The sequence below is a fragment of the Ricinus communis genome, chromosome 6 (assembly GCF_019578655.1).
Source record: "Ricinus communis isolate WT05 ecotype wild-type chromosome 6, ASM1957865v1, whole genome shotgun sequence".
Lineage (NCBI taxonomy): Eukaryota > Viridiplantae > Streptophyta > Magnoliopsida > Malpighiales > Euphorbiaceae > Ricinus > Ricinus communis.
In genome coordinates this window covers 1,798,971-1,823,289 of record NC_063261.1, presented here as the reverse complement: position 1 = coordinate 1,823,289, position 24,319 = coordinate 1,798,971, and the positions used below count along the sequence as shown (strand labels likewise).

General features: G+C 34.0%; 1 long non-coding RNA gene across 5 annotated transcripts; it reads right to left on the bottom strand.

Annotated features, from left to right (window-relative positions):
• Positions 1 to 721: 721 nt before the first annotated feature.
• Positions 722 to 22,425, bottom strand: LOC8262808. Of its 5 annotated transcripts, none has more exons than XR_007216224.1 (5): positions 21,639 to 22,425; positions 20,463 to 20,548; positions 20,315 to 20,392; positions 8,699 to 8,738; positions 763 to 820 (listed from the first exon to the last, which is right to left on the bottom strand). It is a non-coding gene; the product is annotated as an uncharacterized LOC8262808 (long non-coding RNA). The 5 variants fall into 5 exon arrangements; XR_007216225.1 differs by lacking the exon at positions 763 to 820 and adding an exon at positions 2,294 to 2,314; XR_007216228.1 differs by lacking the exons at positions 763 to 820; positions 8,699 to 8,738 and adding an exon at positions 722 to 756 and having other exon boundaries at positions 21,639 to 22,423.
• Between the last annotated feature and the right edge of the window lie 1,894 nt (positions 22,426 to 24,319).

The window sequence follows — 24,319 nt, the reverse complement described above, 5'->3', positions numbered from 1 at the left end:
TACATATAGGGTGAGTGTTGAGACCAATTCATATCCAAATGTCCATAAAATCAATCTTAAAAATCCCATTTAGATGTGTGTATTTTACGCACATCAAATAACCCCACACTTAGCTCATTGCTTGTCTTAAGCAATCAAAAGTAAAATAAGGAAAATAAACCACTAAGGAACAATACTTAAACTGACAGACAAGCTAGAGAGCTCCTGCACATATCCTTAATAAGCGTAAGTCAAACAAAAAGAAAAGAAGCAATCAATTCAAGTATCACAACCAAGATGCCAATAATTCACACAATACTGTCTCAACGAAATTGTTTAGAACCAACTCCTAAACAGATTCACTCTAAATCACTCAAAGTGTTTAAAGGGTAGTGTCTAATCGCTCAATGCATCAACTACTGTCTTACTTACTATATGCTTGCTCTTAAATCCTACTCCTGCTGAGATTCTGGCGGTTCTGGGCCATCTAAGCTCCATCCATAGGGTGAATGAGTGCTCCACTCTTGATTGTAGGTGCTTCCATACGAGTCATTTGGCCAACTTCCCGTATAATTCACCTGTTCATAGTTATAAGAACAATGAGCAACATCACTGTACAATGGACAATCATTACTCAAATGTAAACCACAACAAAATTCACAAAAAACTTGAGACGAAAGGATAGGAGTGGAGAGTTGATCGGTAGCCCTGCAAAATGATTCCACTTGAGCTTCTATAGATGCACGGGTATCCCAATTTTTAGCACTCTCTTGGTTCCTGATCCCATTTTCCAACGTGTCATACAAAGAGTTTAGCATTGAACCTCCTTATCATTCACTATCTGAATCATAAACTTAAACTAAATAAATATGTACAAATAAAATAAAATAAATAAACAAATAAAAATAAAAATCATAAAATAATAAGAGAAAAAAGAAAAAAAATGGCTAAATTAACAAATAGCAAATTTCACTCTAGTTTTCAAACAATTCCCTGGCAATGGCGCCAAAAACTTGATGGGTGCTACTCGTGTTAGCTACAATCTAAGGCAGTGTACCTATCGATGCAGTTTAGCACTAATGGCGAGTATTAAGGTCGTATTCCTTGGGAAAGTGAAAGCCCGGAGTTACTCCTTTGTTCTTTGTTATATTAACCTAAAATTAGCGATAAATAATTTCTAAACTAACTAATAGCTACAAGCTAAGTCCTAAGGGAGATGCAAGAGTGATTGATAAACGAAATAACTAAGGCAAGAAGACAAACCCAAAGGAAATCTAAATTAGTTGGCAATCAAACAAAAGATAAAGGATTGGTGAGTCTAATTATGCTACCCGTGGATGAATTCTTAACCGAGTTTGGTTTCTCTCTCGAGATAACCGAATTCCTAAATCTAATAACCTAAAGTTGGAATCTCTTCCTAACGATTGATTCTTAAATTAGCATTAAGCTTTAATCCGCCTTTATTAAGCTTTGTTAATTCTTAATCCGGCTAGTTAATTATCCTTATCTCTAAGCGATTATTAACCAGTTCTTGCTATTCAAAATTCCAATTGCCAAATGGACTTCTCAATCACACAAAGCAATCTAAACACACAATTCACAACGTCTCATGAGTAATGCATTATCTTATTAATACTGAAAGCAAGAAGAATACAAAACTAATCCAACACAATCCAACAATATAATACTAAGCCAACATAGTAAAGAAATCCCAATGGATTTAATCAATCTAGCTAATCATGTTCATTATCAAAATACACAAGAATTCAATTACAACAATGAGCAAAGGTAGAGAAAACCCGATTACACCCTTGGATGAGAGTAAACAGCCCCAAATCCTTTTGCTCCAATTGAATCAATTCTTATTCCTCTTGCTCGATTTGAAAATCAATCAACGAACCTCGCCCAATCTTTGATCTTTGAAGAGAATCCGATTGAAACCTTGATCCAAGTCTCATTTTCTCTTGGTTTCAGCTCAGAAAACCCTTAGGGAAAGAAAAATTAGGGTTTGGGACGTTCTAACCTTAGCTGCCTCCTCCTTTTCCTCTCTTCATTATTTTAATTAATACCCCCTGTCGCCTCCAACACGGCCGTGTCCCTAGCTGTGGTGGGGACACGGGCTGGTGTTCTTGGCCGTGTTACTCTTTGTTGCCGGGCTCCCTAAAAGCTTCTTTTTCTTTCATGTTTGACGCATCCAACATGGCCGTGTTGGTGGTGTTGAATCCAACACGGCCGTGTTAACCTTCCGCATAGGCATACTTAGCTCGTTTCGGCAGCTTTGACGTCCAATTATGCTCTAATTTTTTTCTTTATCATCCTTTGACCTCTTTTGGACCTAATGAACATAAACATACGTATAGGGTGAGTGTTGAGACCAATTCACATCCAAATGTCCATAAAATCAATCTTAAAAACCCCATTTAGATGTGTGTATTTTACGCACATCAGGATGATCTTGTAATGCATTAGAACTAGCATTTACATGAATATTTGGAATATGCATGAAATGTGAATTGATGAATGTGTTGACAGGTACTCAAAGGTCTGGAAAGGAAGTTGTGAAGAAAGGAGGTTCTTATATGCTGAAGGAATAAGTGTATTTTGAGTAAGTAAATAGTTAATATTTGCTATGTTCATACATTTAATCAAATGTTCCGCAAATGGTTGCGTTTGCTTAATATTATTTATGTTTGAATGAATGAGATGGAAATGATTGGTGTTGAGTGGAACAATTGTTATTGCTTGAATATGATATAAGTGAAATGATTGAATTGTGATGTTAAGTGCATATGTGCATGTTAATAGTGGATTCCCCTGTGAAAAAAAAATATATATATATATATATAAAGCCTTGGGAGGCTAAAGCCTAGAGAGGCTATAAAAGTGTATAATGTGAGGATGAGGCGGAGCAGCTTACGTGTGCGATGGGTGAGGATGAGGCGGAGTAGCACATTAAAGGGGATCCACAAGCCGTGAGAACTAACCATAATTGTTGAATTGTATTTCTTCTATGATGGTTGTAATGAATTGAGTAGAATGGTATGAATTTATACCTAAACTATGAATCATGGTAAGTTATGTGATTAGGTGGAAATTGTATGAAGTGTATATGATATAGATTATGTTGATTATTTATTTACTGAGCTGGAGGCTCACCCCTCTCCAAAATTTTTCTTTTCAGCTTATGCTGGAATTTCTTTCTGTGATATGTTCGACTTTATGTGGGATTAAAATGCTAGTTGCTATGTTGGTAAATTCACTAAATCTTTTTGATATTTTAAATGCTCCCTTTGATCCAATTTGTATTTGTTATTCTTTATGTTTATTCGAGTTGTATGCAGTACGCTAATAAGTCGCTAGTTCATTATTATAAAAAAAAAAAAAAAAAAAAGAAGAATAAGAAAAAAAAATATAATAAACAAATCTCTTTAATTATTTATCTTTTTATTGGATTTAGAGCATTTGCGAGCGTTATTCTATGAAGTAGGGATTTTAGTGAATGATTCTTTTTGTGATCTTAGGCATTTAATCCTTTGAGCATATACTATTGTTTATCGCACGAATTCCGAAAGACTTTCACACTTCTATCCAAATCTCCGTACCTTTACCTTAGCCCCATTTCAACCTTGGTAAAGACCCTTTGATTTTGGTATTTACTTATTCACAGTAGCGAAGATATGATTTATGAGCAAGCTTATGGTGAGCGGGTTTTGTGCATTTGCTTTAAGGGATTTGTTATTCACCTAATATACACTTTGAGCGACTTGAGTGATCCCTGTGAGGCATTGGTTCATGATGTTTGTGTTGAGTTATCATTTAAGTTACTCATGCATTAATATTATTTCCATTCTTTGTTAATGATTTGTAATTTGATTTATGATTGAGTATCCTTTGAGATGTGTTGAATAATCTCTGTTGTGGACTAGGGGCATAAACTGAAAGGAATTGCTAACTGTAGTTTTATGAGGTGAGTTGTTAATTGCTTGAGGACAAGCAATAGCTTAAGTGTGGGGTAATTTGATAAGCATAGTTTTACAAATATTTGCTTGCATATTATTGCGTATGTTCTTAGCAATTATTGTGCTTTTATTCCCAGATCACCCGTGTTTTGTGTTCTTTTGCATTTCAGGAACATTTATAGGACCATCATCGTTGTTTAAGCAATTATAGATCAATACGTGCAGAAACGGACGAGAATTCATCAAGATCGGACAAGAGCCCGCAATGCATACATTGAGCACGGCCTGGACTCTGGCCGTGCTCAACCATTGGCTTTGATTCTTGAAATTGGCACTTTGGGCACGGTTTCCGTAGCCACCACGGCCTTCAGCATGGCCCGTGGTGGCCAACACGGGGAGAAACATGGCCCGTGGTGGACAACACGGGGAGAAACACTACTGGTGAAACCTACTGTGAGATCCACGGCCAAAGACGGCTTTCGACTTCCTACTGTCGAACACTACCGTCTTGAAGTTAAATATATAAGAAAAAATGAGTTTTTCTTAAAAGTGAGAGAAAAAAAAGAGTGACATTGAGCCCTAGTGGCTGGTTCGGTTTCTGCACAATACTGAGTGCGAGAGAGAGTTGCAGTGAGTAAGAATCCCGAAATCGTAAGATTCCGAGTGCAAAACAGTGTGGAGCAATTCAAGAGGCGTTTGGGAGATTAATCAAAGTGTAGATCCGGATTTGGAGCAGTTCATCCAATTCGAGAGAAAAGGGTGTACATGTTTTATTTTCATTATTCTTTCATTGTAATTGATTTCCTAGATTGTTTTAAATATGAACATGTTTAGCTAGACTGATTTAATCCATTGGGATTTCTTTACTATGTTGGCTTGATATTATATTGTTGGATTGTTTGAGTTGGTTTTGTATTCTTCTTGTTTTCAGTATTAATAAGATTATGCATTATTCATGAGACGTTGTGAATTGTGATGTTTAGATTGCTTTATGAGATTGAGAAATCCGTTTGGCAATTGAAATTTTGAATAACAAGAACTGGTTAATAATCGCTTAGAGATAAGGATAATTAACTAGCCGGATTAAGAATTAACAAAGCTTAATAGAGGCGGATTAAAGCTTAATGCTAATTTAAGAATCAATCGTTAGGAAGAGATTCCAACTTTAGGTTATTAGGTTTAGGAATTCGGTTATCGAGAGAGAGAAACCGAATTCGGTTATCGAGAGAGAGAAACCGAATTCGGTTAAGAATTCGTCCACGGGTAGCATAATTAGACTCACCGATCCTTTATCTTTTGTTTGATTGCCAACTAGTTTAGATTCTCTTTGGGTTTATCTTCTTGTCTTGATTATTTCACTTATCAATTACTCCTGCATCTCCCTCGGAACTTAGCTCGTAGTTAATAGTTAGTTTAGAATTTATTCATCATCCATTTTAGGTTAATATAACAAAGAACAAAGGAGTAACTCTGGGCTTTCGCTTTCCCGAGGAATACGACCTTGATACTCGCCATTAGTGCTAGACTGCATCGATAGGTACACTGCCTTAGATTGTAGCTAACACGAGTAGCAACCATCAATCATAAATCAAAATCTTAATAATGTTTTTAAAAGCAAATAATAAAAAAGAAAATAAAAAGGAACAAAAGAACTGATGTTATGATAATGGTAAATATATGACTGAAGGAACCCTTAGGTTGTCACCGTGAATGATGGATCTACGAGTCTCAAGCAATAAGAATGCAGTTGAGTCGAAGGCTGGGTAGGAATCCAGTGCTTAATTTGATGTAGAGAAACCTTTTCTCGATTTCGAAATAGTTTCCAAAAATGATTCTTTCTTCAGTAGCTTACTTCTTAAAATTATTCTTTCTTAGTGGCTTGAATCTTCTTATGTCAACTAAGAATGATAGTGTTTTTGTCTCTTTTCTCTCTGGATTTTCTCTATGTATTTTCTTTCTCAATGTCTCTCAGGTATTGGTCTCATTTACTGCCATAGCTTTTCATTTTTTTAAACCATAATTACCCTTTCTATTTATAGAGGTTGGGTTTCAAAAAAAAACCATAAAGGAGTGATATATTTTAGGAATATATCTATAAATATCCAATTTTATTTTTGAAATTTAAATACTTATTTCTAAAAATGATGATAATCGTCAAAGAAATCTTCTAGAATATGTATCTAGACGTCGGAGTGCAAATACCCAATCGCCTCTGTATAAAGCCGATTTGCTCTATGTAGAGGAAGTCTTAAAAATTGCAATTTGGTTCTTAAATTTGTAAACACTGCCATTTTGACCCTTAAACTTAATTTTTTCTGACAATTACGTCCAAATTGATTTCAAAAAGGTAATTCCAGCTGGATTAACCTCGACTCTAGCCTCGGATTGCCTGTCCTTCACTTTTCGAGACCCGAGAAAGGCAGTAACTTTCATCATAGGGTTTTCTATTTCTCTCTTGATATCTAGATCCAGAAAAGTAGTGCTGACAGAAATATTCTTAGATATTTAGTAAATATTTTAAAATATTATATTTCGAGAGCCCCAAGTAAAATGAATACTTAGAGATCCAGTTCCTTAAGTTAGAAATGTTCTTAGGAATTCACTGAATATTTAGAATATTTATTTTGAGAGCCTCAAGTAAAATGGTTATTTGGAGATTCAGTTCTCCAAGTTTAAATGTTCTTGGAGATCCAATAAATATCTTAAAATATTTTAATTTGAGAACCCCAAATAAAATGGGCACTTGCGAATCCAGTTTCCTAAATTGAAAATAATCTTGAGGATCCAGCAATATTTGAATTGTAAAGTTCAAAAAACTACCATGTGGTTTAAAGGTTTTTTACTTAAGGGATGGAGATATTCTTTTCTATAAAATGAGTATCATGTGTTTTATTTTTTTAACATTTTTTAGGTATATATTCATATTTTTATTAATTTTATATAGTTTTATATGTATTTAACTTAAACCACTAATTATGATTTTATAAGCAATGTGGCATCTAAGAATGCATCAAAGAATACATAGATATATTAAAACTTTATTTAAAAAATTATTTTTTAAATTTTGATTAAGAATTAAGAATATATGTTTCAACAATTTGTTATGATCACAAAATATCTAGTCAGATTAAGAACACTTATTTTATTAGAAAATTATGTTTCTATTAATATTTACAATCTAAAAAAAATGAGAAAAACATTAAATATACATAAAAGATACTAAAAAAATAAAATAAAGTTTACTCATTTGATACAAAAATTACATCCGTTCCTCAAGCGTAAAAGCATTAATCACATGGTAGTTTTTTTGAACTTTATCTATATTTTTAATACGAGAGTCCTGGGAGCTCCAAGTAAATTGGGTGCTTGGAGATCTAGTTTTCCAAGTTGAAAATATTCTTAGAGATCCAATAAATTTTATGTCAGATCTTAAAACTAACTTTTTCTTTGGCCTTTGAGCATTTAAACTTTCGGTTCCTAAAGATAGAATTTTTACTTTAGGCTTCAAAATGAAAATTTATAGCTCGTAAGTAAAACTCAATCTTTTACACATAATTTTTCACTGCCTCAAAAGTAAATAAATTTATTTATATAAGGGTACATCCTAAAATTCTTTTAGCAATTTATACTTAATTATTCACACATAACCATTAAAAACACATTAAAAATTAAAAATGCCGAGTGAAAAAGTGTACCAAGGCTTATCTGATATACTTTAAGTTCCTTTGCAGGAGGTCGGTAAACTTTCTAGCACCAAGGGTTAGCTTTGTAGAAACAAAGTCTCAAAAATCCACAAAAGAGTCACAAATAGGGGAAACCAATTCAACTTGAATCGAACCAAGTGAACAGATAAAACCAAGGACCTCTTAGTTTGGTCTAAGACCATCGAGAGAAGAGGCTCGATGGAGCAATGCAACAACACTTTTGGTGGATGAAAAAGGGACGCTGGTGTGGAATAAGCAAGAGGTGTTAGGAGGTTATGGAGCAATGTTGATAAGCTTGCATACAGGTAGCATCGATGAGCTGCTGCTGAGTAGCGTTAGGTTGCACAAGAAGAGTGACGGCATGAGGGCTGTCCTCCTCATCGATGCATGACCAATTGGCGACAGTAGCACTGGTAGCATCAAATGATAAGGGAGAGCTACTGTGGCCGATGAAGAAAGAGGGAGATGACGAGGTGTCACTAGTGAGGGAAAAAGAGAGAAATCATAGCTGATGAGGAAAAAGAGAACAAAATAAAACTTTAGAGATTTGATGATGAAGACAAAAGATTTTGAGTATGTTAGTAGTTTTAAATAGGTTTTTATTTGTAAAGTCTTGAAAATAATAAGTTTGCGAGGAAGAAGTTGAAAAAAGGAGGTCTTAGAGTCTCAATGGAATATGAAGAACTAGAGATTAAATTGGCTTGAGACTTTTGAGATTGTTTTGCTTCATTCTCCTAATACCATGCATCATAAGGATGATATTAGACTTTAGGGTGAAAATTCTTTGACATTCTTAAAGGTTGGATTGGATGTTGGAAATGGAAGATATGGATCTTAAGAAAGGAAAATTCATATACATAGCCTTGGTCCATGGGCTAGGCATATATATGATGGAGGTAATTGTTAGGCCTATAAATAATTTTTGGACCCAACAGGAACAAATAAAGGTCCAAGATCATAAGCCCATAAAATTACTTAACTAAATTAATTAATTTATTAGTTAAAGCAAAACGGTTAAGGATTTAAGCACGTGAGAAAGTGGAGGAAGTTATGTACCAGTTATCTTCAAGTCATCACGACTTTGTACTTCAATTCCCTAAATAAATGAGATAATAGGGTTATACATGCACAAAGCAAGAAAGCAGTTCTCCAAGTAAAGTGGAACTTGGAGATTCCTATAAAAGCATAAGTAAACCGGAACATATGGGGGACAATCAACAATCAAATGTAATATTTGAAACTACTCAAATACAAACACTCTGCAAATATTTTTATTAGTTTCCAACAAACTATTTATTCTTGTATTTATGTTTTAAACATCAGTATGTTTTATGAAATTCTTCAGCACATTAAATATAATTTCTTTCAGCTTATTTATTTACAAATTATCACAGCTATTGCAATTAATTTTTGTGCTGTTGCTTGAGGATCTAAACAAACTGCCAAGGAAGTTTAAGAATTCATAAAATCTAATTAGAAAGTCAATTTAAAGTGCATTTAATTACAACGGTTCATATACCTACACACGTGGGATGATCGACATCTATTTTTCTTAAAGCTATTATTTATACATATAAATACATTATAAAGAAATTGATAACTGGCCAATATATAGGCCGAACAACATAGAGCATACAAGAACAGGTTGAGTATACAAGAGTAGACCGAACACCCATAATGCCCGACCATAATAAAGCGAACATATAATGATAACTGAGCATCATATGCTAAGTTGTCATAGCCGAGAAATGTAGAGTTAACTAAGTACAAATCTAAGTTCAACTAGGAGTCTTGAAGACTAAGTCATGGTCGGACTCTAACTGAGTAACCTGACTCGACATAGGACCCTGTTGTATATCTAAGAAGACTAATCCTAATAGGATTAGAAAACTTTACGTTCATGAAGTCCTACTCCTTATGGGAATAGGAGACTATCAACCTCTATATAAAGGACTAAGACACAAGATATCAAGTATATTCATTCTTCTACAATCAATACACACTTACCTTTATAATATCATTATTGACTTAGCCATCAGAGTGAGTGGCCATTGTTTCAGGTACTCTAGAGCTTAAGTTAGAATTGAAGAACTTATTAATAGCTGATATCTTTGACTAAGTTATCAAATGGTACTATCTATGGGAAACGAATGTCTTTTTTCTGCCAATCGAATCACAAGCTAATGATAACAAACAAGGACATAATGTTCTTCACCAAGGAGTTAATCTAACATCAAGAAGTAAGGACTGCACTTATTTCACCTTTGATCTTTGGCAATTAACTCTAACAAAAGTCATAATACAATATAATAAAGAGGATTAAAAGAAGGAAGATGAGCATATGGGAACACGAGGCACCAAATCCAAACAGGAAAGAGAGGATATGAAGATGATAATAGTAATAAAAGAATGTTAAGTGCTCATCTCTAAAGCTTATGAGAGAGTACTAAGACACATAACAAGGCGTCGATCTTGAAAGCTCATGAAAGAGCACTAAGAAATATAACAAAGTGTCGATCTACAAAGCTCATGAGAGAGCATCAAAACACATAACAAGTGTTGATCTTCAAAGCTCATAAGAGAGCACTAAGGTATAAAGCAAAGTGCCGATCTCCAAAGCTCATGAGAGAGCACCAAAGCATATAGTAAAGTGTCGACCTTCAAAGCTCATGAGAGAGCACCAAGCACATAATAAAAATCTATAAAGCTCATGAGAGAACACCAAGGCATATAACAAAGTGCCAATCTCTAAAGCTCTTAAGAGGGCACTAAAGAATATAACAAAGTGTTGATCTCCAGAGCTCATGAAAGAACAACAAGGCACATAATAAAGTGTCGATCTACATAGCTCATGAGAGAGCACCAATGCACATAACAAGTGCCAATTTCCAAAGCTCATAAGAAAGTATCAAGGCATATAAAAAAATGTCAATCTCCAATACCCATGAAAAAGCACTAAGGCATAAAACAAAGTGTCGATCTCTAAAGCTCATGAGAAAGCACCAAGGCGCAAAATAAAGTGTTGACCTCTAAAGCTTATAAGAGAGCGAGAGTACTAATGCATATAACAAAGTGTCAATCTCCAAGGCTCATGAGAGACTACCAAGGCACATAATAAAATTTCGATCTGCAAAGCTCATGAGAGAGCACTAATGCACATAACAAAATGTCAATCTCCGGAGCTCATAAGAAAGCACCAAAGCATATAATAAATCTTTGATCTCAAAAGTTCATGAGAGAGCATGAAGGCATATAAAAAATGTTGATCCTATAAAAATTGATATAAGCACACCCCGTTCATTATAGAGCAAAAGTATATCAGCTCATTGTAGAGAAAAGAATAAATGAGCTTAATGAAAAGCATCAATAGTTAGCTCATTGGAGAGCAAAAAGTATATGAGCTCATTATAGAGCAATAACAATTGAGCTCATTGGAGAGTAATAATACGCCAGCTCATTTGAGAGCAAGAGTATATGAGCCCATTATAAAAAAGAAGTACACAAGCTCATTACAGAGTAGAAGACTAGTTCATCCAAATGTGTAAACAAGCTCTAAGAACTACATAATACTAGTTCATAAAAACGATTAACAAATTCTAAGGAGAGCATCTCAACAAACAACATCCTCTGGGGCTTGCTAACCAATATCCTTAATATCAAGATTATTTAAGAGGTTATTAATTATCAAGCATAAATATTCAGTCACTAGAGGGTGAGACTAATGATAATTGACCAAAATATAGGTCGAACAATATAAGCTAAGCATACAAGAGTAGGTCGAACATCCATGATGGTTGACCATAATAGGTCGAACAACTAATGATAATCAAGCATCATATGCCGAGTTATCATAGCTGAGAAATGCAGGGTTCACTAAGTCCAAATCCAAGTATAACTAGGAGCCTTGAAGACCAAGTCATGATTGAATGCTAACTGACTTAGGACTCTATTATATATCCAAGAAGACTAATTCTAATAAGATTAGAAAAATTTACATTCATGAAATCCTGCTCCTTGTGGGATTATGGGACCATCAGTCCCTATATAAAGGACTGAGATATAATATGTTAGATAGATTCATTCTTCTACAATCAATACACACTTGCATTCACAACATCATTATTGACTTGACCATCGGAGTGAGTGGTTAGACAACCCTGTTCGGTGCTTTCTAATCATTGTTTTAGGTACTCTGGAGCTCGGATCAAACTTGAAGAACTTATTGATAGTTGATCTCTTTGACTAAGTTATCAGTAATGTATATAATATTCACACACACATATATACATATTCTAAAAGTAATTAGATAATAATATAGTTACATGTAAATATAAATAAATAATACATTATGTTTACAACTGTTATTCCTTTCTAAAAGATAAAGATGTTTCAGTATATTTAATTGTGTATATTTTCTCGTTGTATTTATTTCCATTCAATATCATGTCTTGCCTACCTGTTCAACACAATTTCATTGTTTTCAAAAACAAATTTGCATGCTTTTGTGATAAAAGATGTCCATTTATGCATTGCATATGTTATGTACAATAATCACTTTAAGTAAGTATCCAATTACATAAATTGAATTCATGGTTATTGGTATGCAACTATTTAGCCTTCGAAACAACTGTTTATGCACTATTTGTATTCAAATTTACTGTTCTGAATTTGTTTCCATATAATTATTCACCTGTAATGTTTATTTATTAGTTTTCCTTTGCTACCGTTACATTATAGTATGGAGCTTGAGAGTAATGTTCTTGAAAATACTGATAGCTTAGTTAATGTCCTTATAGAATTAGATGCTACCAACCCGGCTATTAAATTATCCACTCAAATCATCATACCATTCTACATAGTAATTGAATCTAACACATAAAAAAATTATTTATAGAAAATGAATCCTTTCAATCATTTGGTTATCTTGAAATCAACCCTGATTATACTGACACTTGGCTTTGCCTTTAGGAACATAACTATATTTAATTAATATTTCAATAATTAAATGAGTTGCATCTTTTTATTATAATATTATAATGAATAGAATAAATATTAAAATTTACTTATAAAAAATAATATAATATATATACCCGTAGTATTTTGCAAGAAGCTTTTTAGTGCTAATATAAATATAGATATATTAAAAGTAGAGTGTTATAGATTTTTTAAGATAGTTTTACATTAGGTAGTTTTGCAATTAGTTTAAAATTTTTGGCCTTCTATATATTTTTTCAAAAATCACGATGATTCTTTATATTTTTTCTACTTTAGAAAAAGTATAAAAACTTACTTTGCTGAAATGTGGGTATAAGAGTTTAATTTTTATTGTTGGGCCTATAAATAATTTAGGCCCAAAGAATAAAAGAAAAAGCTCAAAAGACCAAAAGCCCATAATTATTAATTAACTAATTAAATAAATTAATTTAATTAATTAGTTAGCTTGGTTAGTTTAAGGGTAACGTGAAGAAAAGTATTGGAAAAAAGATAGGTAATTACTTTGACTCCTCAAGAATAAGGAGATAATAGGGCTCTTGGCACACGAAGTGAAAAAAGATCCCCAAGTAAACTAAAACTTGGGGATCTCTATAAAAAGAATAAGAGCAGCATCAAGAGAGGAAAAAAATCTACAACAACTACACTACACAATACAAACTTCCAATAAAGACATTTCAAAGCTTAGTTTTCTAGCCAATTATTATTATTAAGATATTTTCCTTGTATTTATATTCATTCCAAATATTCAATTATTTATGCAATTCCCTAGCGAATTAAATACTAGTTATTTAGAAACCATTTACTGCTACTCTTCAATTAATTCTTGCAGTGTCTTTTGAGGATCTAAGCAAATTGTGATAAAAGAGCTTATGAATTCACAAGAAATCTGATTAAAAAGGTCAAATAAGGCGCATTAATTATAAAGGTTCATGTACCTACATACATGACATGCTCAACATCAAATTTCCACCAAATATAATTTGGCACACCTAGTGAGACCAGTTCTTATGGTACCTAAAATAAGAAGTATTACTGAAAAACACATTGTGGGGTCTCAAGATGCCAGAGTCACTGCTGATGAAGCAGGATAAGAAGGTTTTGTTCCTCAGATTGTGAAGCAGATTGAAAAGAGCATGGCACCTCAAAATGTCCAACCACATAAGGTGTTAATACCTCCAATAGGAAATGTTGTTGTAGAGGGAGAAGGTGAGGTATTACCTTTAGTTCAAACTTCTAATGCAAACCCTATGATTGATGCTTTTAGGATGCAAGTAGAGACTGCTTGAAAGTATATGGTAAAGGCTCACAATAAACCCATGAAGAGCCAGAAGAAAGCAGTCAATGATTTAATGCAGCAATTTAGCAATACCATGCCAAAATTGCTGAAAAAGTTACTTCCAACTTACCTCAACTGAGTCCTAGGCCAAGAGGCCAAGATGTCTCGTCACAAACTTTAGGGCAGAATGCAGAGCAAGGGGGCAGTCCTCTACAAGTTCTCAAGAGGGGAATGATGGTCCAAGGCCCCAAGCCCCACTTGTTCCTGATGAAAGATGTGTTCCCCCTTACAGGAGGGATGAAAATTTACCAAGAGGAGCAATGCCTATTAGCCGCCCTCATATGGGTAGACTATGTTACCATACTAAATTTTTGCTACTACAAATCCTACTAATCAACAACTGATGTATGATAAGGAAGGGATGCAAAATCCTATGCTAGGGGGCATGACTCCAGAAATGATAAATAGAGGGCATCTATGATATTAGCCAAGACCTCTTGTTTGACCTATGCCTCAGATGATGAATATGGAAGCTATAAAAGATGTGGTTCAAGAGCTTTATGGTCCAGGTCTAAGGCAAGTAGGAAAACCAAAATTCCATAAGCCTTATCCTAATGCAATTAACAAAGACAATCCATATCCAAGAAGATACTAAATTCCAAACTTTGTATTATTTTTAAGAGAAAGTGGTCAGTCAACTCTTGAACATATAGCTAGGTCTACTGTACAGTGTGATGAACTAGCTAATTATGAAAATTTTGTAAATTTCAAATTGAGGCTGTTTCTAAATTGTTTATATTGGTGCTACATTCACATGGTATGCTACTCTCCCAAGAAATTCTATCCTAACTTGGTAGAAATGGAGAGATAGTTCCATACTCAATTTTTAAGAGCTAAACCTAAAGTATGCATTGCAAAATTATCGAGGATAACTCAAAGGCTAGGAAAGACCACTAATCTCTTCTTTGCTAGGTTGAAAAAAATGATGAATAGATGCAAAATCTTCTTACCTGAGATAGAATTTGTGAAGATGGCACAAAGAGGATCAGACATTGAGCTTAGAAAAAAATTTGAAGGAATGGAGTTTCGAGATTTTTATGAATTTGCAGCAAAAGTGACAGGGTATGAAGAACTACTTAGAAAAGAAAATCAAAAGAAAAAATCTACTATTGGAACGTACTATCAGGAGATCAATTCCCCATAAAAGCAGTAGCTAATTTCTGCAATACAGGAAGCTGTGTTTGCCCATCTTTGGTGAAAAAGGTCCCTAAAACCTGGAAGAAATCATATGCTACTAATGCATAATCTCAATACACATTTGATGTCTCCAAAACTGAGGAGATATTTGATTTCTTACTAAATGAGAAATTCATCAAACTTCCATAAGATCATAAGTTCCCACTTAAGGAAGAAATCAAAGAAAAGGAGTATTTTAAGTATAATAATTTCAATCATTCAACTAACTCTTGTTGGGCTTTCATGAATATGGTTCAGGACATGATTAATAAAGGAATCCTAAAGTTTCCAGAGAAAAAGGAGGCTATGCTTATTAATGAAGATCATTTCCCAACTGTAGCTCCAATCAACACTATAGTTTTTTATCTAAGGACTTTGTTAAATAAGAAGGCAAAGCAAAAGAAGGGGAAGGAGGTGGAGTTTCAGCTAGGAAAGGTGTTTCATAAATTTTGGGTTCCTAAGAAGTCTTTGTTCACTAAGAAGCCCTAAGAAGTAAAGAGATTTACTACTATACCACCTTTTTCCAAAGAACTTTAGAGGAGAATGCCATTTTCTTCTCAAGGTCCAAATTTTCAAAAGGGACAACCAAGTTTATTGTACCACCCAAAGTGCAACCAAGTTACCAATGACATAGGTTGCAACACAAAAGTTCCTGAAGATGTCATTGACAAGGACCTAGAAAGGAGAATGCAAAGATAGAAGGCTGATGAGAAAAGAAAACAGGAAATGGCGGAGACTTTAGGTAAAGGAAAGTCTAAATTCTGCAGAAAGACCACTGAAAATACAAGTAATTCTGATGAGAATGATGATTTGTTATCTTCTATTGGGAATTCTGATGACAATATGCATGAAGATCAGTTAGTGGAAGGAACCTTTATAGTAAAAAGGGTCCCTATCCTTTATAAGTGTTCTACTACTATTGTGACCTTACCTCCCTCGTTTATGTCTAAAGGAACGAATGAAGAGATTTGGTTGGGATCCAAGGAGCATCAAACATTAGGGGGCAGTCAATTGAAATACCAGAGGAGGATTGTTATAGTGGCATCATAATTCAAGCCACTCAATCCAACAAACCAAAAAAGGTAATATTTGAGAAACCATCTGTGGAAATGACAAAGCACATAAGGCCTTTATACGTAAAAGCTCACCTTAATGGAAAACCTATTCCAAGGGTGCTCGTGGATAATGGGTCGGTGGTGAATAAATTACTACTCAAGATGGTGAAGGCTTTAGGAAAAATAAAAGAATATTTGATAGCAACCGATTTCAGCATTTACAAGTGAGATTACTAAAACACTTGGTATCTTACCTAGCGAGATCACTATTGGAAGTCAGACTTTACACTATCCGTTTTCTTTGTTGTAAATTCTGCTGCTAGTTACAATGTTCTATTAGGAAGAGATTGGATTGACGCCAATTGGTGTGTGCCATCCTCCCTTCACCAGTTCTTGCTTTTTTAGAAAGGTGATAAAGTAGAGGTGATATGGGCAGATAGGCAGTCTTTTTTCACTTATTCAAATGCAAAAGAAGCCAGATACTATAGTGTGGATTCTGGGCCAATCAAGTTGATAAGAAGGAAAAAGAATGCAGATCCCAAACATGTTTATATGTGCTGAGAGGAAACTGAGAATCAAATCAAAGCACTTCTCAAACCTACAACCATCGTGCCATACAGTCCAATGTCTCAGCCTATCATAGAAGAGATTGATGATTGAGTACTCCAATGAGGAGTTGGGAGTAGCTACAGTCGCTATATTTAAAATATTTGTGTAGCAGACTTTTGAGAGACTTGAGTTGGAGGGGCTTCAGGAGGTGGATGGAGCATAAGTAATCTTTGAGAAAGAACTAAAAGATGATGTGGAGCAAATACAAATTGAAGACTTAGTAATAGCGTCCTAGAAATTTAAAGATATGAAACTAGAAGTCCATGATCCTTTGGAGGAAGTTAACATTGGCACCTTAGAAGAACCAAACGTGACAGTACATTAGCACTTTATTACCAGAAGATTTGAAAAAAGAAATTGTGGAGACTTTACATGAGTTCAAGGATTACTTTGCATGGAGCTATGAAAAAATGTCTAGGTTGAGCAAGAGCTTGGTAGAGCACCGCATTCCCATCAAGGAAGAATTTAATCCATATCAACAACCAGCCAGGAGAATGTCTAAAGACATCGAACTCAGGGTGAAGGAAGAAATTGAGAAATTGCTAAAAGCAGGCTTCATCGTACCAACAAGGTATTCCTAGTGGCTTTCTAATATTGTGCCTATTATGAAAAAGAATGGGAAGCTACGGCTATATATTGATTTTAGAGATTTAAATACAATGTAATGCCTATAGCAAACATATTAATTGATGCTACTGCTAATAAATTATTATCTTTTATGGATGGTTATTCATGTTATAATTAGATTTTAATTGTTGTAGATGATGTTTCTAAGACTGTTTTTAGATGTCCAAGATCAATAGGGACATTTGAATAGCTTGTTATTCCTTTTGGATTGAAAGATGCAGGTGCCACTTATCAAAAGGCCATGAATGCCATTTTTCATGATATGCTAGGTCATCATATGGAAGTTTATATTGATGACATAGTAGTAAAGCCTAAAAAAGCTACTGACCATGTGGAGTACCTAAGGAAAAGCTTTCAGAGAATGAGAGAGCACAAACTAAAGTTGAATATGTTAAAATGTGCTTTTGGAGTCCAGGCAGGAGACTTCTTAGGTTTTTTATGCATCAACAAGGAGTGGAGGTAGATAAGAATAAGGCCATGGCAATTATTGAGGCAAAACCTCCACAAAATAAAAAAGGAACTCAAACTATTTGAGGAGATTCATCTCTAACTTGGCAGGAAAAACCAAAGAATTTTCAGACCTACTCAAACTAAAGCAAGTAGGAGAGTTCAAATGGGAGAAGCACCATCAGAAGGCTTCTGAAAGGATCAAAGACTACTTGAAAAAACTCTAGTCTTAATGCCTCCTAGAGATGGATTTCCACTTAAGTTATATTTGTCAACCGCAAATGAATCTATAGGTTTTTTGTTAGCATAACCAATTCTATGGTCATGAGTAGGCTATTTATTACTTAAGTAGATTTTTAAGCTCTATTAAGGTCAGGTTTTCACCAATTGAAAAGGCTTGTCTAGCCCTTTATTTTGCCTATACAAAGTTAAGACATTATCTCCTCAAATCAAGGGTGTATATGGTATCTCAAAAAGACTTGGTGAAATACATGCTCAACAAACCACTTATCACGAGGAAAATAGGTAAATGGTCATTGACTTCAACTGAATTTTCATTGATTTATTTTCCTCAAAAATCTGTGGAAGGACAGGCATTGGCTGATTTCCTTTCTGACCATCCCTCCTTGGAGTTTGGAGAAAATAAGAAGTAGGGATTGCCAGTGAATAACATGGAAGTTCAGACATGGATCCTAAAATTTGATAGGTCAAGCATAAAAAAATCTGCAAGTCCAAGAATCATCATAACATCACCAAGTAGAAGGAGCTTCAGTAATAACTTTAGGAGGAGGTTTTGGCCTAGACACTTTTATCTTTGGTGAAGAAAAAGCTATGATTGAGGAATGAGAAATTGCTTTTTATTAGACATCTTTTAAGTAGCAGGGGTAGCTGTAGTCTTTAATTTTTTAGTCTGAGGAGCAGGAGATAGCCCTTAAAAAAGGAAAGAAGAAAATATCAAAAGAAATAAAATTATTAGAGAAATATATACTTGCCAGCATCGACTTAAGAGTGTTAGGTACAAGACTAGAATAAAGCGAAGGCCACCAACTCTCGAAAGCAAAAGTCTCTGCTCTACTGACTAGAATAATGGAGCAAGAAATAGATCCTTGTTGTCCTAATAAATATCGAACATCATCAATAGTCATATGGTTAGGGATTGAGAGAGCAAAAAAGTCAACATGAGGAATCACCTAGTAAAATCCAAATTGTCTGCGCTATAAATAAGGCAAATATCTCACAAATCATGGAGGAGTAATAGAGGGAGCATTGGTGAAGTAAAGAGAACCCTTAATAACTAATAGACGGCTAGTGGTAAAAGCATAAAAGAGCTTCGTCCTAAGATCAAGTAAAGCATTCGAATTTGAAGCAATACAATGAAACTCCTATGGATTAACCAATGAATCGCGACCGCCCCAAATATCAAGATGCTGGATGGATCTCTCAGTCAAAGAATAGAAAAAGGTAAAGATTTCAACAACTCCTAATTAGGTGGTAACAGTCATCAGCTCTATGCTTGGGAAAATGAGAGGAGACTGACATGGCTCTAATTTGAGTGTGGGAAAGTAAGCAAACAACCAAAGTTGAACTAGCCATAAGTGACAGGCAGCTCTGAACAAAGATAAATCAGTAACAGCCACTAAAGAGAATGATAAGTACAAGCCAAAAGCATAGTACCCAATGCGAAGTTCCTCCCAAATACCATGGCCCGAGCTATAGGAAGTATCTCTATGGAGGGCTTACTAAACAGAGGGTAAATAATGTATTGACTGATGAGAACCCATAGGAAGTCAATGTGCTCAACTATAGAAGGTAAGCCACTACCTCTAAACCATCTTAGAATAATGCAGTGATAAGAATAATGTAAAGTGGAAGATACCTCATGAGCTGGTAAAAATGGATCCCTAGCATCTAGCAGTATGGTCGTTTCTCCCCCAATACAGGCAAACCAGTGAGGAAAATAATATCCTTAAGAGTCAAGAAGTAGGCCCAAAAAGGAAAATGAAAGCATGAACAGAAGGAGACCAAAATCTCAAAGCAACACAAAGCAGATCCTGCTCCATAAACATCTGATGCCTAGACATTTGAATGAGATAAAAAATACCCAGATGCTTCCATATTTTTTCAAAATGAGGTTGAAGTTTGTCTATCCAGGTGCACCAGTCTGAAGAAGATTTTGGCCGAGCCTTGATTTTGCTCGAAGGTTCTAAAGGTTGAACCACATAACCCAATAAAAGCTCACCAACATCATCAAGAGGATATGGACAAATAGGGAGATTATCCTGATCATAATAATTTCCTACACTGAGATAAGAGCTATTGTGGATTGCCTCAAGGGTAAAAATATTAGGAAATTCCTTGTATGGAATAATTTTATTTATTTAGTAATGAATAAATGCAGGTGTCAAATAAATAAAGTAGGAAGTAAACCTGAAGGTCAAGAAGGATGGTAAAGAAGGAGCCAAATAAGGGTGTATAAGAGATGCAGCCAAAGTAACGTCTAATGGCCTATAGAAAGAAATAAAGAAGATCAAGAAATAAATATAACATGAAGAAAGGGAGAAGGGAAGAAAATTACCTCTTGGATGGAAGAAGTATATTCACTTGCGGATTTGCAGGAAGAGGCCTAACAAGATGAGGAGAGGAACCAAGTGAAAGAAATCCCTAAAATAAAAGGTGCAAACATGTCAGAGTAAAGACAAAGGAAAACATCAAACACAAGCCAAATAAAGAAAATACCTCAGCAGTGGCAGCATTAGAAGAAGACTTATTCCCAGAAAAAGAATGATGAATAGAGCCTCAGTCCATGATTATGAGACAAAAGGAAAAAGGTGCACATGTTCCAATTATGTTGTAACATTTTAAGATATAAGCTTGATTGTGTGGTGCTATCATGAAAATAAAAAGTGTTAATAGTCTAGATATTTTATTGGATTGAGTTCCTCAAAGAATACGACCAGCTTAGTATTTAGAAGGAGATCCTTAAGTTGGAAATGTTCTTAGGGATCTAGAAAAAATTTAAAAAATTTTAATTAAGAGAGCCCCAAGTAAAATAGGTATATGGGGATCCAATTTTCCAATTTGAAAATGTTCTTTGGGATCCAATTAATATTTTAAAATATTTTATTAAAAGAGCTCCAAGTAAAATGGGCATTTAGGGATTCAATTTCCCAAGTTGGAAATGTTCTTGGGGATCCAGTTAATATTTTAAAATATTTTATTAAGGGAGCTCTAAGTAAAATGGGTATTTAGAAATCCAGTTCCCCAAGTTGGAAATATTCTTGAAGATCCAGTTAATATTTTAAAATATTTTATTAAAGAAGCCCCACGTAAAATGGGAATTTGGAGATCCAGTTCCCGAATTTGGAAATCGGGTTCCCGAATTTGGAAAAGTTGATAATGTTCTTAGAGATCTAGTGAATATTTTAAAATATTTTAATAAGAGAGCCCCAAATAAAATTGGTACTTGGGGATCCAAAGCCCACAGTAAAAACAGTCCTTGAGGATCCAAAAAATTTTCTGAGAGGCCATAAAATTAATTTTTATTTGAGGCTCTTAGAATTTGAATTTTCAGTTCCTAAAAGAATATTTTTACTTTGAAAATCCGAAATAATATTTATAGAGCCTAAAGTAAAAAATTAAACTTTTTCACACAAATTCTTAATGCCTCAAAAGCAAATATATTCCAAAAATTTGCACTTTAATCTAGCCAAAAATATAATAAAACATGAAGGATAATGTACAAAAATTATACCTTTTTTTTGTCTCCTTTGATACACCAGAAATTCTTTTGCAGGTGGGTATACTTGCTAATACTATGGTCGGGTCTTTATACAAACAACGTCTCACAAATCACCAAAAAAAATCAAAGCAAATGGGTCCGGTTTGAACCGAATCAGTTGGGTTTCGGTTTGCTCCAAGACCATCGAAGAAGACAGACCCGCTAGATGAAGAAACGACACTACAAGCAGCAATAGCATCAAATGATAGAGGGATGACACGCATTGGTGAGACAACATGTAGGTGAATGTTGGCAGCGCCGTGAGCAATGGGGTCTTCGACGATGTGCAACAGCTGAGTCCTTCCTGATGGTGGTGAGAGCACGTCGGCAAGCGACAAGCGAACAATGCAAGGTGAGGCGGAAAGCTATTGTAGGCAGCGAAGGTGGAGGCAACAAAGGAATTACTGGAAAAAGGAGGCACGCCGGAAAAGGAAGAAGAAGAGAAAAGTGACGGCGAGGAGAAAATTGGGGATTTTTTCAAATGGAGAAGAGGTTTTGAAGTATATTGTGATTTTAAATGAGTTTTTATTTGCAAAGTCAAGAAATGAGATGGATTTTGAAGAAAGAAGTTGAAAGGAAGGGAATTTTAATGCTCTAGTGGGAGATGAAGAGCTCGAAATTAAATTTATTTAAGGCTCTTTTATTTTAGTTTCTCAATACCACGCGTCATATGAGTGATATTAGACTTTAGGTCTAAAATTCTTTGACATTGGATTGGGCAAGAATGAAAAGAATGAAGATTGAAAGAAAGGAAATTCATATATACAGCTTGGCCCAAGGGCGAAACATATATATATATACACGAGAGGGGCAATTGTTAGGCCTAAAAATAGTTTGGGCTAAAAAAATAAAAGAAAAAGCCCAAAAGACCAAAAGTTCATATTATTGATTAACTAATTAAATAAATAAATTTAATTAATTAATTAGCTTGGTTAGTTAATAATTAAAGGTAATATAAAGAAAAGTAGTAGAAAAAAGATAGACAATTACTTCTACTCTTCACGGACAAAAAGATAACGAGGCTCTTGACACGCAAAGCGAAAAAAAATTTCCAAATAAACTAGAACTTAGAGATTTTTGTAAAAAGAACAGAACCAGCACTAAGAAAGGACAAAAAATCTACAATAACTATACTGCACAATATAAACTTCCACTAAAAATATTTCAAAGTTTTAGTTTTTCAGCCAATTGTTATTGTTCAGATATTTTTCTTATATTTATGTTTATTCCAACCATTTAATTATTTATGTAATTCTCCAACGAATTAAATACTAATCATTTAGCAATTATTTATTATTATTTTTTAATTAATTTTTATGGTGTCTTTTGAAGATCTAAACTCATTATGGTAAAAGAGTTTAGAAATTCATAAGAAATCTAATTAAAAAAATCAATTAAAGAAATTAAGATATATTAATTATAAAAATTCATATACTTACACATATGGCACGATTATCTTTAAATTTCCACTAAATATTTATTAAAAATATTTCTTAAGATAAATAATCAAATAATATTTGTTTATGGTGGGAACTAAAAGTGTATTTAATAGGATGATACTTCATAATGCCAAACATATATTACATCTATGCCACAAACATCATCACATCCCTTACTGCAACAAATTCACGACGTCTTCTGTCATAGAAACCAATCATCACTGTTTCCAGAAGTCACAAGCAATAACACTGCATCCACTTTTATAATGTCATCGAAATCATGTAAAGGCAATGCCTATTTAATATAGCTATTTGTAGAAGTATATTTTCAAGACTATTTTTCATTCATGTCCCACATCAAATATAATAATATAAAAAATAAAATGCCACCACTATTTTTCACTGAAACACCATCACTATTTTTTACCTTTAGACTTGAAATTGGAATACACCAAATTTAAATATCAAATCCATACATCATATATCATGCCACCACCTCTCAAAGCTCAAATATAATTAAGGTAAAAAAAATCTAATTGAGCAAAAGATACTCAAAACAATTAACTTAAAAGATGAGAAGTAAACCTCAATTAATAAAGAATTGCTTAAGAAATAAATAGTAACCCAATTCGGATTGTGAGTGATGGACTTTGATTTTGAGGACATTAATTGGAAAAAGGTGAACCGAAGGTGTGCTGTATTTTGCTACAGTCACCTGCCACCATTGCTTCCTTTGCTACCATTGAAAGCAAGAGTCACACTACTTTATTTTTATTTTTATTTTGTTTTCAATACAAATAGAATAAGACAAAGTAATGACTAACTGATATAAACTGCTGGTAATGGTGTGATAGAAATCATATTTTTAATTAAAGTGTAAAAAGAGAAGAAGAAGAAGAAGAAGTGATTGACAGATCTCAAATGAAATGTAAAAACTGAAAATTAATATTTATTTTAAGATTAATTGATTCAAAATTAACAAATTATGAATTTATTTAATAATAATTAGTTGGGGGGTAAAAATGACTCTTAATTCCTTTAACATAATTCTCACCGCTGCCTACCACTACTCAAAACAAAATTCCCACCAACCAATCACTCTCTTTCTTCTTTGATACTATTTTTTAGTTTTCAAATTAAATAGTTCATGAAATTTACACATCTCATTTTTATGATTTCATTCTTCATTTTGCATTACTGTTCTTTTGATTAAGG